This window comes from Neomonachus schauinslandi, chromosome 4, assembly GCF_002201575.2.
Source record: "Neomonachus schauinslandi chromosome 4, ASM220157v2, whole genome shotgun sequence".
NCBI lineage: Eukaryota > Metazoa > Chordata > Mammalia > Carnivora > Phocidae > Neomonachus > Neomonachus schauinslandi.
In genome coordinates, this window is record NC_058406.1 from 20,449,756 (window position 1) to 20,463,235 (window position 13,480).

The window sequence follows — 13,480 nt, forward strand, 5'->3', positions numbered from 1 at the left end:
TTAAATTTTATTTTACTTTTTTCTCCACAGTGAGAAAAACAACCACACAACTACAATGGTAAATAGCAACTGACAACAAATATGGGTCCAGTGTTGTCATCTATATATTTTTAGCAGACTCCAGAAATTTTGATTTTTGTGTAAAAATTTCGGAATTTTTCGTGTTTTTAAGTAAACTTAAAGTTTTAAAAACAGCATGTGGGCCAGAGAAAAGGTATCTGTGGGACAGATGTTGCCTGTCTGCCACCTCTTATCTATGTAAATTTTGTAAGCCTCCAAATCATCACTGAAGAATAAACAAGATACAGCTGAGGACAGAAATCTGAAGCATACCATGTTATATTAAGCATAAGGTGATTGAAATTTACATAGTCTAACAAATAAGACCATATTTCTGATATATAGGATAAAATGTTTGAAATTAAGAGTATTCTGGGAAATTTAAGATGTGGATTCACTTGGAGTAATTGGGTTCATTTGGGTTCAATTAGTTATAAATTCAGCAGAGAAGATCATACATTTAAGGGATATGGGGCGCCTCAGTGGCTCAGTGGGTTAAGTGCCTTTGGCTCAGGTTATGATGCTCAGTGGGAAGCCTGCTTTTCCCTCTCCCTCTGCCTGCCTCTCTGCCTGCTTGTGTTCTCTTTCTCTCTCTCATTTATTTATTTATTTGACAGATAGAGACACAGCAAGAGAGGGAACACAAGCAGGGCGAGTGGGAGATGGAGAAGCAGGCTTCCTGCTGAGCAGGGAGCCCAATGTGGGGCTCGATCCCAGGACCCTGGGGTCATGACCTGAGCCGAAGGCAGTGCCTTAACTACTGAGCCACCCAGGTGCCCCAATAAAATCTTTAATAAATAAATTTAAAAAATAAAAAAAATAAAGGAAATGATGGCATGGCAGGTATAAAGGGTGTGACCAAAATTAAGGAGAGGTGGCAAGAAGCTGCAGCCCACACTGACCTCTCTTTTCCATGGGGGTTTGTGTCACTCTGCTTGCGTCAGCTCCTAGGGAGATCTTTTACTTGTGATTACACCTTCAGAGTTGGAGCTTACTCTGCTTCCTGCTAAAGATCCCCCTGGGAGTTGACAAGGATGTGTAGCAAGTATTTTCTTTCTTTTTTTTTTCTTAAGATTTTTTAATTTATTCATTTGAAACACAGAGATACAGAGAGAGAGAAAGAGCGTGAGCAGGGGCAGAGGCAGAGGGAAAGGGCGAAGCAGGCTCCCTGCTGAGCCAGGAGCCCGATGTGGGGCTCGATCCCAGGACCCTGGGATCATGACCCAAGCCAAAGGCAGATGCTTAACCATCAGAGTGACCCAGGCACCCCTAGTAAGTATTTTCTTATATAGGCCTGCAAAGGCTGAAGCTACCTGGTATCCAGGATGGGAGTGCTGGTAGCTCTATGTATATGTTTGTGTGAGGTTTTAATCAAGTTTTCAAGGAGTAAAAAAAAAAACACACAAAAGAATATAAATGAAATGAAAATGTCTTAGTTAAAATACTGCAAAATGCAAAACATCAAAATAAGATTTTTTTCACATCTTTTCAAGAGCTTGATGATCCCATATATTGAGCAGAATTCTCAATCAGCACTAAAATAATGGGCATTTGCCTTTTTTTTCTTTTAAAAAAATTTTTTTAAATTAACATATAATGTATTATTTGTTTCAGGGGTACAGGTCTGTGATTCATCAGTCTTATACAATTCACAGTGCTCACCATAGAACATAACCCTTCCCAATGTCCATCACCCAGCCACCCCATCCCTCCCACCCCCCTCCACTCCAGCAACTCTCAGTTTGTTTCTCTTATTCCTTGTCTCCGTCTCTGGTTTCACCTTGTTTCATTTTTCCCTCCCTTCCCCTATGATCCTCTGGGCATTTGCCTTTTGTTTGTGTGTTTTTTGTTTTGTTTTGTTTTTATTTTTTTCCATAGCCCAGTAGTTATACTCTCTCTCTTTTTAAAAAATTTTAAAATATTTTATTTATTTGTTTGCAGAGCGAGCGTGCACAAGCAGGGGGAGCGGAAGGGCAGAGGGAGAAGCAGGCTCCCTGCTGAGCAAGGAGCCCGATGCGGGACTGGATCCCAGGACCCTGAGATCATGACCTGAGCCAAAGGCAGATGCTTAACTGACTGAGCCACCCAGGTGTCCCTTGAGTGTGTGTTTGTGTGCATATTAATGATTTCATCTCTCAAGGTTTACTTTTGTCAAGGTGAAGTCTTCCTTTCCCTCTCCAGGTTACTAGGGATATCTATCCACAGGAAGACTGAGGAGAAATCATCCTTTAAAAACAACTTGGTGTTGGGGTGCCTGGGTGGCTCAGTCAGTTAAGCGTCTGACTCTTGATTTTGGCTCAGGTTGTGACCTCGGGGTTGTGAGATCGAGCCCAGCATCAAGCCCTGAGTTGGGCTCAGTGTGGAGTCGGCTTGGGATTCTCTCTCTCCCTCTGCCCCTTCCCTCCTCAGATAAATGAAATTTTTAAAAAAATAAATAAATAATAACTAAACAAAAGCTGGTGTCACATCCATTTGGATGGCTACTATTTAAAAAATAGAAAACCCCAAGTATTGGCGAGGACATGGAGAAATTGGAACCCTTGTGCTCTGTTAGTGGGAATGTAAAATGGTGCAGCCACTTTGGAAAACAGTATGGCAGTGCCTCAAAAAATGAAAAATAAAATTACCATATGAAGGCGCCTGGGTGGCTCAGTTGGTTAAGCGACTGCCTTCGGCTCGGGTCATGATCCTGGAGTCCCTGGATCGAGTCCCGCATCGGGCTCCCTGCTCGGCAGGGAGTCTGCTTCTCCCTCTGACCCTCACCCCTCTCATGCTCTCTCTCTCATTCTTTCTCTCAAACAAATAAATAAAATCTTAAAAAAAAAATTACCATATGATCCAGCAGTTCCATTTCTGGGTATATATCCCAGAAACAAGGAGACCCCAAGGAACTGAAAGAGACTCAAACAGATACTTGTGCACCCATATTCATAGCAGCATCATTCACAATGGCCAAAAGGTGGAAGCAACCCACGTATCCATTGACAGATGAATGGATAAACTAAATGTGTTATGGACATACAATGGAATATTATTCAGCCTTAAAAAGGAAGGAAATTCTGACACCTGCTACAACACAGATGAACTTTGAGCACATTCTGCTATGTGAAATAAGCCAGTCACTAAAGGACAAATATTATACAACTCCATTTATATGAGGGGCCTAGAATAGTCTAATACATAGAGACAGAGGAATAGTGGTTTCCAGGAGCTGGGGGAGGGAGGAATTGGGAATTACTGTTTAATGAGTACAGAGTCTCAGCTGGGGAAGATGAAAAAGTTCTGCGGATGGATAGAGGTGAGGGTTGTACCACAATGTGAATGTTCTTAATGCCACTGAACCGTTCATTTAAAAATGGTTATAACGATAAATATTCTGTTGTTTTTTGACCACAGTTTAAAAAAAAAAAAAGCCCCACCCTGGTGTTTATTTATTTTGTGAGGGGGCTAATCAGCTTTTATTTATTTAAAAAAAATTTTTAATTTAAATTAAATGTAATTAACATATAGTGTATTATTAGTTTCAGAGGTAGAATCTAGTGATTCATCAGTTGCATACAACATCCAGTGCTCATTTTATCAAGTGTCCTCCCTCATGCCCATCCCCCATAACCCCATCCCCCCACACACCACCCCTCCAGCCACCCTCCATCGTTCCCTACAGTTAAGAGTCTCTTGTGGTTTGTCTCCCTGTTTTCATCTTATTTTATTTTTATTTTTTTTTAAAGATTTTTATTTATTTATTTGAGAGAGAATGAGATAGAGAGCATGAGAGGGGGGAGGGTCAGAGAGAGAAGCAGACTCCCTGCTGAGCAGGGAGCCCGATGTGGGACTTGATCCCGGGACTCCAGGATCATGACCTGAGCCGAAGGCAGTCGCTTAACCAACTGAGCCACCCAGGCGCCCCATCTTATTTTATTTTTCCTTCCTTTGCCCTTTGTTCATCTGTTTTGTTTCTTAAATTCCACATGTGAGTGAAATCATATGATACTTGTCTTTCTCTGACTGACTTATTTCGCTTAGTGTAATACCTTCTAGTTCTATCCACGTCATTGCAAATGGCAAGATTTCATTCCTTTTGATGTCTAAGTAATATTCCATTGTGTATATATACCACTTTTTTTTTTTTTTTAGGTTTCATTTATTTATTTGTCAGAGAGAGAGAGAGTGCACATGAGGGAGAGAGAGTGAGCACAAGCAGAGGGAGCAGCAGGCAGAGGGAAAAGCAGACTCCCTGCTGAGCAAAGAGCCCGATGTGGGACTTGATCCCAGGACCCCAGGATCACGACCCGAGCTGAAGGCAGACACTTCACTGACTGAGCCACCCAGCTGTCGCTATATCACATCTTCTTTATCCATTTATCTGTCAATGGACATCTGGGCTCTTTCCATATTTTGTCTGTTGTTGCTATAAACATTGGGGTGCAGGTGCCTCTTTAATCACTATGATTGTGTCCTTTGGATAAATACATCATAGTGCAATTGCTGGGTCATAGGGTAGCTCTATTTTCAACTTTTTGAGGAACCTCCATACTGTTTTCTAGCGTGGCTGCACCAGCTTCCATTCCCACCAGCAGTGTAAGAGGGTTCCCCTTTCTCCACTTCCTCACCAACATCTGTCGTTTCTTGACTTGTTAATTTTAGCCATTCTGACAGGTGTGAGGTGGTATCTCATTGTGGTTTTGATTTGTATTTACCTGAGGTTGACCACTCTGGTGTTTATTGAGCACATACCACGTGCCAGGTACATGTATTACCTCTGCTAAATGCTTAATATGCATTATCTCTTCATTTTTTAAAAAAGTTTTATTTATTTAGGTAATCTCTACACTCCATGTGGGGCTCAAATTCACGACCCTCAGATCGAGAGTTACATGCTCTTCCAACTGAGCCAACCAGGCTCCCCTCTCCTGATGTTTTTGACTTTCCATTTCAGCCTCTAATGTCATTTTGCCTCCACTTTATAAATGCACATATTTTAATCAGAACTGTCCCAGCATTGATGAATTTTCATTTAGACTTAATTTCCTGTTCAATTTTCTCTACAGTGAGACTTACCCACTTCTGATTTTTTCCATTTTTAATTTTACTAAAATAATTTTTGTGTGAATCAGTTCTTTCCTGGACAAATTTTATAAGGAGTGCTTAATTCATCATTCAAATTTGATCCATACCAAATGTTACTAATTTTTCACATCTGCCACCATAGTTTTATGGGTGCTCATTATTTCTATCCAGTACAATTTGATTCAGGGGACTTTTTGAAGTTTTCAATGTTATATACAACATCTGATTCTCTAACTTTTTTTTTTTTTTTTGGTCTAAGACAATTTTACTGGGTAGAATAGCCATTTTCAGTTTTATATTGTACTGATTATTTCTAACAGTAATAATCAATATGAATTGGATAATACTGATAGAATTCTTTCTTTTTTTTTAAAAGATTTTATTTGTAAGTTATCTCTAACTCCAAGATGGGGCTCAAACCCACAACCCTGAGATTAAGAGTCATATGCTCTACTGACTGAGTCAACCCGGAGCCCCCTATCGAATTATTTCAATATCCGACAGGCTTTTATATGTGAGAGAATACCCATAACTATTTCTTGCTCAATCTATTCAAGTCTTATAGCTAATAAAACTTGAAATCAATCTTTGGACTATTTAAACATTGTTTACAAACTTAATTAAATAACCTTAAAATTTTAAACTGCAATTAAATAAGTTTTGGTATGGCTGATTCTTATGAGTACTTCAAATATTTTTTTTAAAGATTTATTTATTTATTTGAGAGAGAGAGTGAACACTGCGCGGGGGAGGAGCAGAGGGAGAGGGAGAAGCAGACCCCCTGCTGAGCAGGGAGCCTGATGCGGGGCTCGAGCTCAGGAATCTGGGATCATAACCTGAGCCAAAGGCAGACACTTAACCGACTGAGCCACCCAGGCGCCCCCTTCAAATATGTTAAAAACAGACCAAACATACAAAAATGATGTTTTATTGTGAAGCTAATGTTTAAGCTTCAGGGCTCCTTACCTGTTCACCTTCTTCCAGGGCCCCTTCTTTTTTCTAGATACATGCTTACTCTCATACCTTACTCAGCATTTTTCTTCTTACATAGGGACACACAAATTGTATTTTATTTATTTATTTATTTATTTATTTATTATTTTTTATTTTTTTTAAAGGTTTCATTTATTTGACAGAAAGACAGCCAGAGAGGGAACACAAGCAGGGGGAGTGGGAGAGGGAGAAGCAGGCCTCCCGCTGAGCAGGGAGCCCGATGTGGGGCTCGATCCCAGGACCCTGGGATCATGACCTGAGCCGAAGGCAGACACTTAACGACTGAGCCACCCAGGCGCCCCTGTATTTTATTTATTTTTTTAAATTAACTTTTTTTTTTTTTTTTTAAGTAATGTCTACACTCAACATGGGGTTCGGACTCAAGACCTGAGATCAAGAGTTCCACACTCTTCTAACTGAATCAGCCAGGTTCCTGGGGCGTACAAATTGTATAAGCTTTAGGTCCCACAAAGTCTGGATCCTTCTGCCCGCTGCTTCCTTGGATCACTGCTTTATTTATTTTTTCATCCTCCTAGAGTTTCTGTAAGACTGTATTTATTCCTCTCTGGGCTTTCAAAAATCCCGTCAGACTGAAAAGAAAAAGAAATGTCATCTTAGTCCAGTGGAAGTTATTGGATCTGGGTCCTTCATCAATTGATTCTTGGTCAGGACTCAAGACTTGTTCGTGCAGTCCAAGGGGACTGTCAGCAGGCCATACACGAGCTTTTCTTCATTATGTCTCTAAGACTTTTGAAGTCATACTTCCGCAGAGGTTTGAGTGTTTTGCAACCTGATGTCTTTCCTCAAAATCATGGGCTTTCAGTCTCACTTAGGCACCATCCTATAACTCATTGTCCTGTTGGAGAACACTGATGGGGACTTTCGCATTTTTGAAATTCATGTATTCCTACTAATACATTATTTTGTTATATTCACAGAGCCACTTGAAGGCTTCACTTCCTAGAATAAGAATGAATTGAGTTCTGTGGAGTTAGCAGGACTTGGGGATGGTTGGCTAACTGGTTCTTGTTGTCCTCACCTACTTAGTCATTCTGCCCACGGTTCCCTTTGTCCGAACGATCTGACTCCTCACAGGCCTGTGAGTTACTTCCCTTATCCAGGTGGGAACAAGTACACATGTAAACTTTATAAATAGACATCTAATTAATAAAAGAAGCAAAGTACCCATATGGGTTAACTTATTCAGATTAATAAGTTATGGGATGCTAGGCTGGCTCAGTCGGTGGAGCATGTGGCTCTTGATCTCAGGGTTGTGAGTTCAAGCCCCATGTTGGGTGTCGAGCTTACTTAAAAGAGAAAAAAAAAGTAAAACGTTAAACGTATCCTATATCCTATAATAGTCACCATTCTTGTACGTTTCAACCAGTTTTTGTGCTCTTTTTCTGTTGGAACTTTCCTATTTGGGTTGTCATCATGAACTCACGGCCTTTCACAGATTCAACTTTTCCAGTAGCTTTGACAGCAACAGTAATAAAATAATCATCACATTGTTATGGATGTCACAGTTGTCGCATCTTGGCCAGTGAAAGGTTGGTTCCTTTGTCCTGTCAGCGCTGCTAATGTTATTTATAGCCTTCTGGCTTGCTGACAACAGGAGAGCATGTTCCCATGCTATGCAGCCTGATTTTTTTTTTTTCTTTCCGCAAGCTATGGACTCAGTGCCCCTCCTCGGGGTGGAGAACGGCACGCATGAACCTTTTGAGAGTTGTCTGTGGGTAGGGGTGGGGCGGGGGGCTGCTGCTTTTGGAGCCCTCTCAGTAATCACTCAGCAATGACAATGGTAATTTTTTGTTAAGATTTTACTTATTCATTTGAGAGAGAGAAACAGGGAGCACAAGCACGGGAAGCGGCAGAGGAAGAGGAAGAAGCAGGCTCCCTGCCGAGCAGGGAGCCCAACGCGGGACTCGATCCCAGGACCCCAGGATCATGACCTGAGCTGAAGGGAGACGCTTAACTGACTGAGCCACTCAGGTGCCCTGACAATACTTATTTTTTAAGGTTAGGAGTTTGCATTTATTTTTCCAATTTAACGTGGAGTGCTACTGTACCTTACATTTGTTACACTGGCAGATAATTTGTGGGTGGTTTTGTTTGTTTGTTTGTTGGGGCGAGGGGCATCAGATTGGCAAAGACACAGAATCTGGGTGTGCCTCTGGGTCAAAAGGGCAGGATCTAAAGGTCCTGCTTTAGTCACCTAATCTTCACAACAACCAAATGAGGTAAGCATTCTTGGCATCTTCATTTTACGGATGAGGAAACCTAGCCTCCCAACCTTTTCCGTACCACAGGCACATGTACAAAATAATGCTTGTATGGCACCCTGGATTAAATACACGAGGCTGACAGGGGCCAAAAGTATGGGGTGACCACTAGTCCCAGTTTGCCCAGGACTTCCCCAGTTTTAAAACCAAAAGTACCTTGTCCTGGAACCCCTTCCAGTCCCAGTTAAACCAAGATGGTTAGTCATCCTTGCGGAGGTGTCTGGCCAGGGGTCTCCAGCTGCTCCACGCCCAGCCTGCCTGGCTGACCTATGGATGAATACCTCCTTGCTCTTGTAACCTTTTAGTGGTACACTGGTGTGCCTGCCCATTTCAGGTGAGACTGAGCAAACAGCCTGAGGTCACAGAGCTAGTAAAGAGAGGAACCAGGATTGAACTCAGCCCTGCGTGACTCCCGAGCCTAACTCTTAACCACAATGCTTTGTCCTTCTGTGTCTCCTTTACGCCCATCCCCTCAGCCTTGTCAGTACTGCTTCATCCTCAAATACTCAACACTTTGAAACCAACAGAAGTAAAAGGGGCTTCTATTCACTTTTCTCAAAAATATTTGCAACTGTGAAGAGTGCCTCAGGAAGAGGAATTATGCCCAAGAAGACAGATGGTAAGAGAGGTACCTACAAAGGGGTCAACAGTGCCTCATCTGGATGTCCTGCTAAGAACCTGACTTTTCCCTTTGGCCTTGGGGAGCCACTGAAGGTTTTGGAGCAGAGGAGTTACATGATCACTTCTAGGCTTTAAGATGATCTCACTGGCAGAGTGAGGGAGCAAGGACAGGCCAGGGGAGGCCAAGACTGGAGGCAGGGTGATCTGTTAGGAGGCTGGGAAAACAACCAAGATAGCAATGCTGTGGGCCTGCACGAGGGCAGGGAGTGAGAGAGGCAGTTAAGGCAGAAGCCATAGGAAAGGAAAGGGTTTAAGAGGTCTGCAATTTATTAATTTGTTTTTCATTCAGTCTTAATTACTCCACCATTCATTTATTTAACATATTTATTTAGTGCCTATTAAGTGCCAAGAGCTATGCTAACCTCGAACTGACTCTAGTTTTGAATCTGGGTGATGAGAAACAGATCAGGAATTCAAGAGCAGAAGCAAGGCTCTTCAGTGAAGATTTGGCCATGCTGAGTTTGTCACGTATGGCCAACTTCAGAATTTCTCTCCAGGATCTTTAAGAATTGACCATCACAAAAAGCTCAGCTCAGAGCAGACACAAATTATATGCATACTTGGAGGCTTCTCATGTTTCATTATCAGATATTCATTATTTTGGGTCAGTCACTGACGCTGCAAAGGGAAAACTGAAGGAATTATTCTATGATCTTTTCATGTTCTTGCTCCAAAGCCTTCAGTGATCCCCTATGACCTACAGGAAAAAGTTTGAGATCCTTTAGAATGGCATCCAAACTGGGCACCATCAAAGTTATAATTTCACATTAATCTGTATGAATTTTACTAAGACCTATTTCTCTCAGTGAACTGTAAACTATTATTTTTAAGATTTTTATTTATTTATTTATTTGAGAGAGAGCAGGATGCCTGGGTGGTTCAGTCAGTTAAGCGTCTGCCTTCGGCTCGAGTCATGATCCCAGGGTCCTGGGATAGAGTCCCACATTGGGCTCCTTGCTCAGCGGGGAGCCTGCTTCTCCCTCTGCCCGCAGCTCCCCCTGCTGGTGCTTTCTCTCTCTCTCTCTGACAAATAAATAAATAAAATCTTAAAAAATCAATCAATCAATCTTGGATTTAAATACATTTTAGGGGCGCCTGGGTGGCTCAGTCATTAAGCGTCTGCCTTCGGCTCAGGTCGTGATCCCAGGGTCCTGGGATCGAGCCCCGCATCGGGCTCCCTGCTCTGCGGGAAGCCTGCTTCTCCCTCTCCCACTCCCCCTGCTTGTGTTCCCTCTCACGCTGTGTCTCTCTCTGTCAAATAAATAAATAAAATCTTAAAAAAATAATAAATAAAAATAAATAAATAAATACATTTTAAAAAAGAGAGAGAGCCGGCGGAGGGGCAGAGGGAGAGAGGCAAGCAGACTCCCTGCTGAGCAGGGAACCCAACACCGGCAGCCGCTTAACCAGCTGAGCCACACAGGCGCCCCAGACTGTAAACTATTTTTGTACATTGTTGTATCATCAGCACTTGGCACTCAAATGAGTAAACAAAGGAATGTGCTCTAGAGTAAATGGACTGTCAACATTTGTGGGTTCTATCATGGCCTCACTCTTTTTTTTTTTTAATTTTAAATTTTTAAAGAAATATCATTTTATTACCTTACATAAATACAGTAATAGTAATTCTTAATTCTAACAATGCATCCTTGATTTAATGAATAAAAAAGGTTGATTTTTATTTTTTATAATACATATTTTATTTAAATTTAATTAACATATAATGTATTATTAGTTTCACTAGCATCAATTAATTAACATATAATGTATTATTAGTTTCACATTAGTGTCAATTAATTAACATATAATGTATTATTAGGTCAGTGATTCATCAGTTGCATATTAACACCCAGTGCTCATTACATCATGTGCCCTCCTTAATGTCCATCATCCAGTTACCCCATCCCCCTGACCCCCTCCCCTCCAGCAACCCTCAGTTTGTTTCCTATAATTAAGAGTCTCTTACGGTTTTTCTCCCTCTCTGATTTGATCTTGTTTTATTTTTCCCTCTCTTCCCCTATGATCCTCTGTTTTGTTTCTTACATTCCACATATGAATGAGATCATATGATAATTGTCTCTCTGACTGATTTATTTCACTTAGCATAACACCCTCTAATTCTATCCACGTTGTTGCAAATGGCAAGATTTCATTGCCATTTTGATGGCTGAGTAATATTCCATTGTATATATATATATATATATATATATACACCACATCTTCTCGATCCATTCATCTGTCAATGGACGTCTGGGCTCTTCCCATAGTTTGGCTATTGTGGACATTGCTGTTATAAACATTGGGGTGCAGGTGCCCCTTCAGATCACTACATTTGTAACTTTGGGGTAAATCCCTAGCAGTACAATTGCTGGGTCATAGGGTAGCTCTATTTTCAACTTTTTGAGGAAGCTCCATACTGTTTTCCAGAGTGGCTGCACCAGTTTGCATTCCCACCAACAATGTAAGAGGGTTCCCCTTTCTCCACATCCTCACCTACATCTGTCATTTCCTGAGTGGTTAATCTTGACCATTCTGACTGGTGTGAGGTGGTATGTCATTGTGGTTTTGATTTGTATTTCCCTGATGTTGAGTGATGTTGAGCACTTTTTCATGTGTCTGTTATCATGGCCTCACTATTGACCTTCTTGGACTCTGTGGACTTGAACCCCAAGACAACCACAGATACAGCCTGGCTTTCCAGAGGCTCTGAGGCCTGGACAAAGGGCATCAGTCACCTGAGGGCTGCCCCCACACCCTCAAGGGCTTTGCTACCAGGCTGTTTGCTTTATGGACACTGCTGAGGTGAGCTTTTACACAACAGCTTTTCTCTAAGAGCAATGGGGATTTTCTGGAGATCACAGTTGCCCAGAATAAAAAAAAATGCTTTGGCCAATATGAAGAAGTGGAGCTGTTTTGTACCTAAGAAGGCAAAATCCTAACCTTTCAGATTTCTCTGCCTCACTTACCTCTTCCAGCAAACCTAGGTCCAGCAGGGGCTGAGTGAGGGCTGAAATCCCCCCTGGCTCCACCCTGAGCCCTGGTTGTGTCTGTCTCTGTCTGTCTGGGAGGGAGGCATCTTTTTCTAATTCACACAAAGGCCTGGAGGGGTGCCCCTTTCTACTTACACAGACACCTTATGGGCTAGCCGGGGGTGACAGTGATGAGGGCCTTCTGGGGACATTGACCAAAATGAAGCCTCTGTTGGGGCACCTGGGTGGCTCAGTCAGTTAAGCATCTGACTTGGGCCTAGGTCATTATCTCAAGGTCCTGGGATCGAGTCCTGCATTGGGCTCCCTGCTTAGCGGGGAGCCTGCTTATCCCTCTGCCTCTGCCCCTCCCCCTACTCATGCTTATATGCACATGCTCTCTCTCTCTCTCAAATAAAATACGAATCTTTAAAATAAACAAACAAATAAATAAATAAAAATAAAAGAAGCCTCTGCCTCCAGCAAAAAGCTGAGTGGGACTCTAGCAGCCCCTGAGATGTGTTTATAAGGCACTTCTAGGCCCCCTCAGAGCTCTCCCCCTTGTTCCAGTTTCAAGCCTAGTCATTACCAGCTCCCTGCTCAGCCCTGGGGAGCCGCCTACCCCAACCCCTTGCCTGCCCTCCTTCCCCACCCGTTCCATGGGTTACCTTCCAAGCATGCCTGCATGTGGCCTAGATAGTGCTCAGTGGTTCTGAATCAGGCCATAGGCTCAGGTGCAAGAAGTCACAACTGCCTTATTTTTGTTAAGTCAACAGCAGTTGGTCTCTGAGCCCTCTTCCTTCTGCCCTGGCAGAAAGTTCGCTCTTGGCGGTTATGATGATGCCCTCTTCCTCCTTGGGGTGACCCGGGGCCCTGGACACAGGCTAGACTTTACTCTTTAATTGTTTGTGGTCCCTCTTAAAAAATTCAACCCATAAATTTGAAGTACTGATTGACTTCATTAAGTGACTCATGAATCTGGCAGCATTCCATCGACCAAGGAGCTCAGAGGAGGTGTACAAAATGGAAGGTTTTTATAGGAAGGAGGGTACGTCAAGGAAGTTAATAGCCAAAGAAAAGAAAGGATTATTTCAGGCAAGGTCATTTTCCCTTAGCAGGAAGAGCAGGACGTCTGATCACACAGATTACCTCGTCTTCCTTTGTCAGGAGGGGTAGAGAGGGCCATGTGACAGAGGACCTCATTGACGCTAACCAGAAAAATCCTGACTGACTGCTTAAGACTACGTTTCTGGGGGGCGCCTGGGTGGCTCAGACGGTTAAGTGTCTGCCTTCAGCTCAGGTCACAGGGTCCTGGGATCAAGCCCCACATTGGGCTCCCTGCTGAGCTGGGAGCCTGCTTCTCCCTCTCCCTCTGCCTGCCACTCCCCCTGCTTGTACTCCCTCTCTCTCTGTGTCAAATAAAAAATAAAA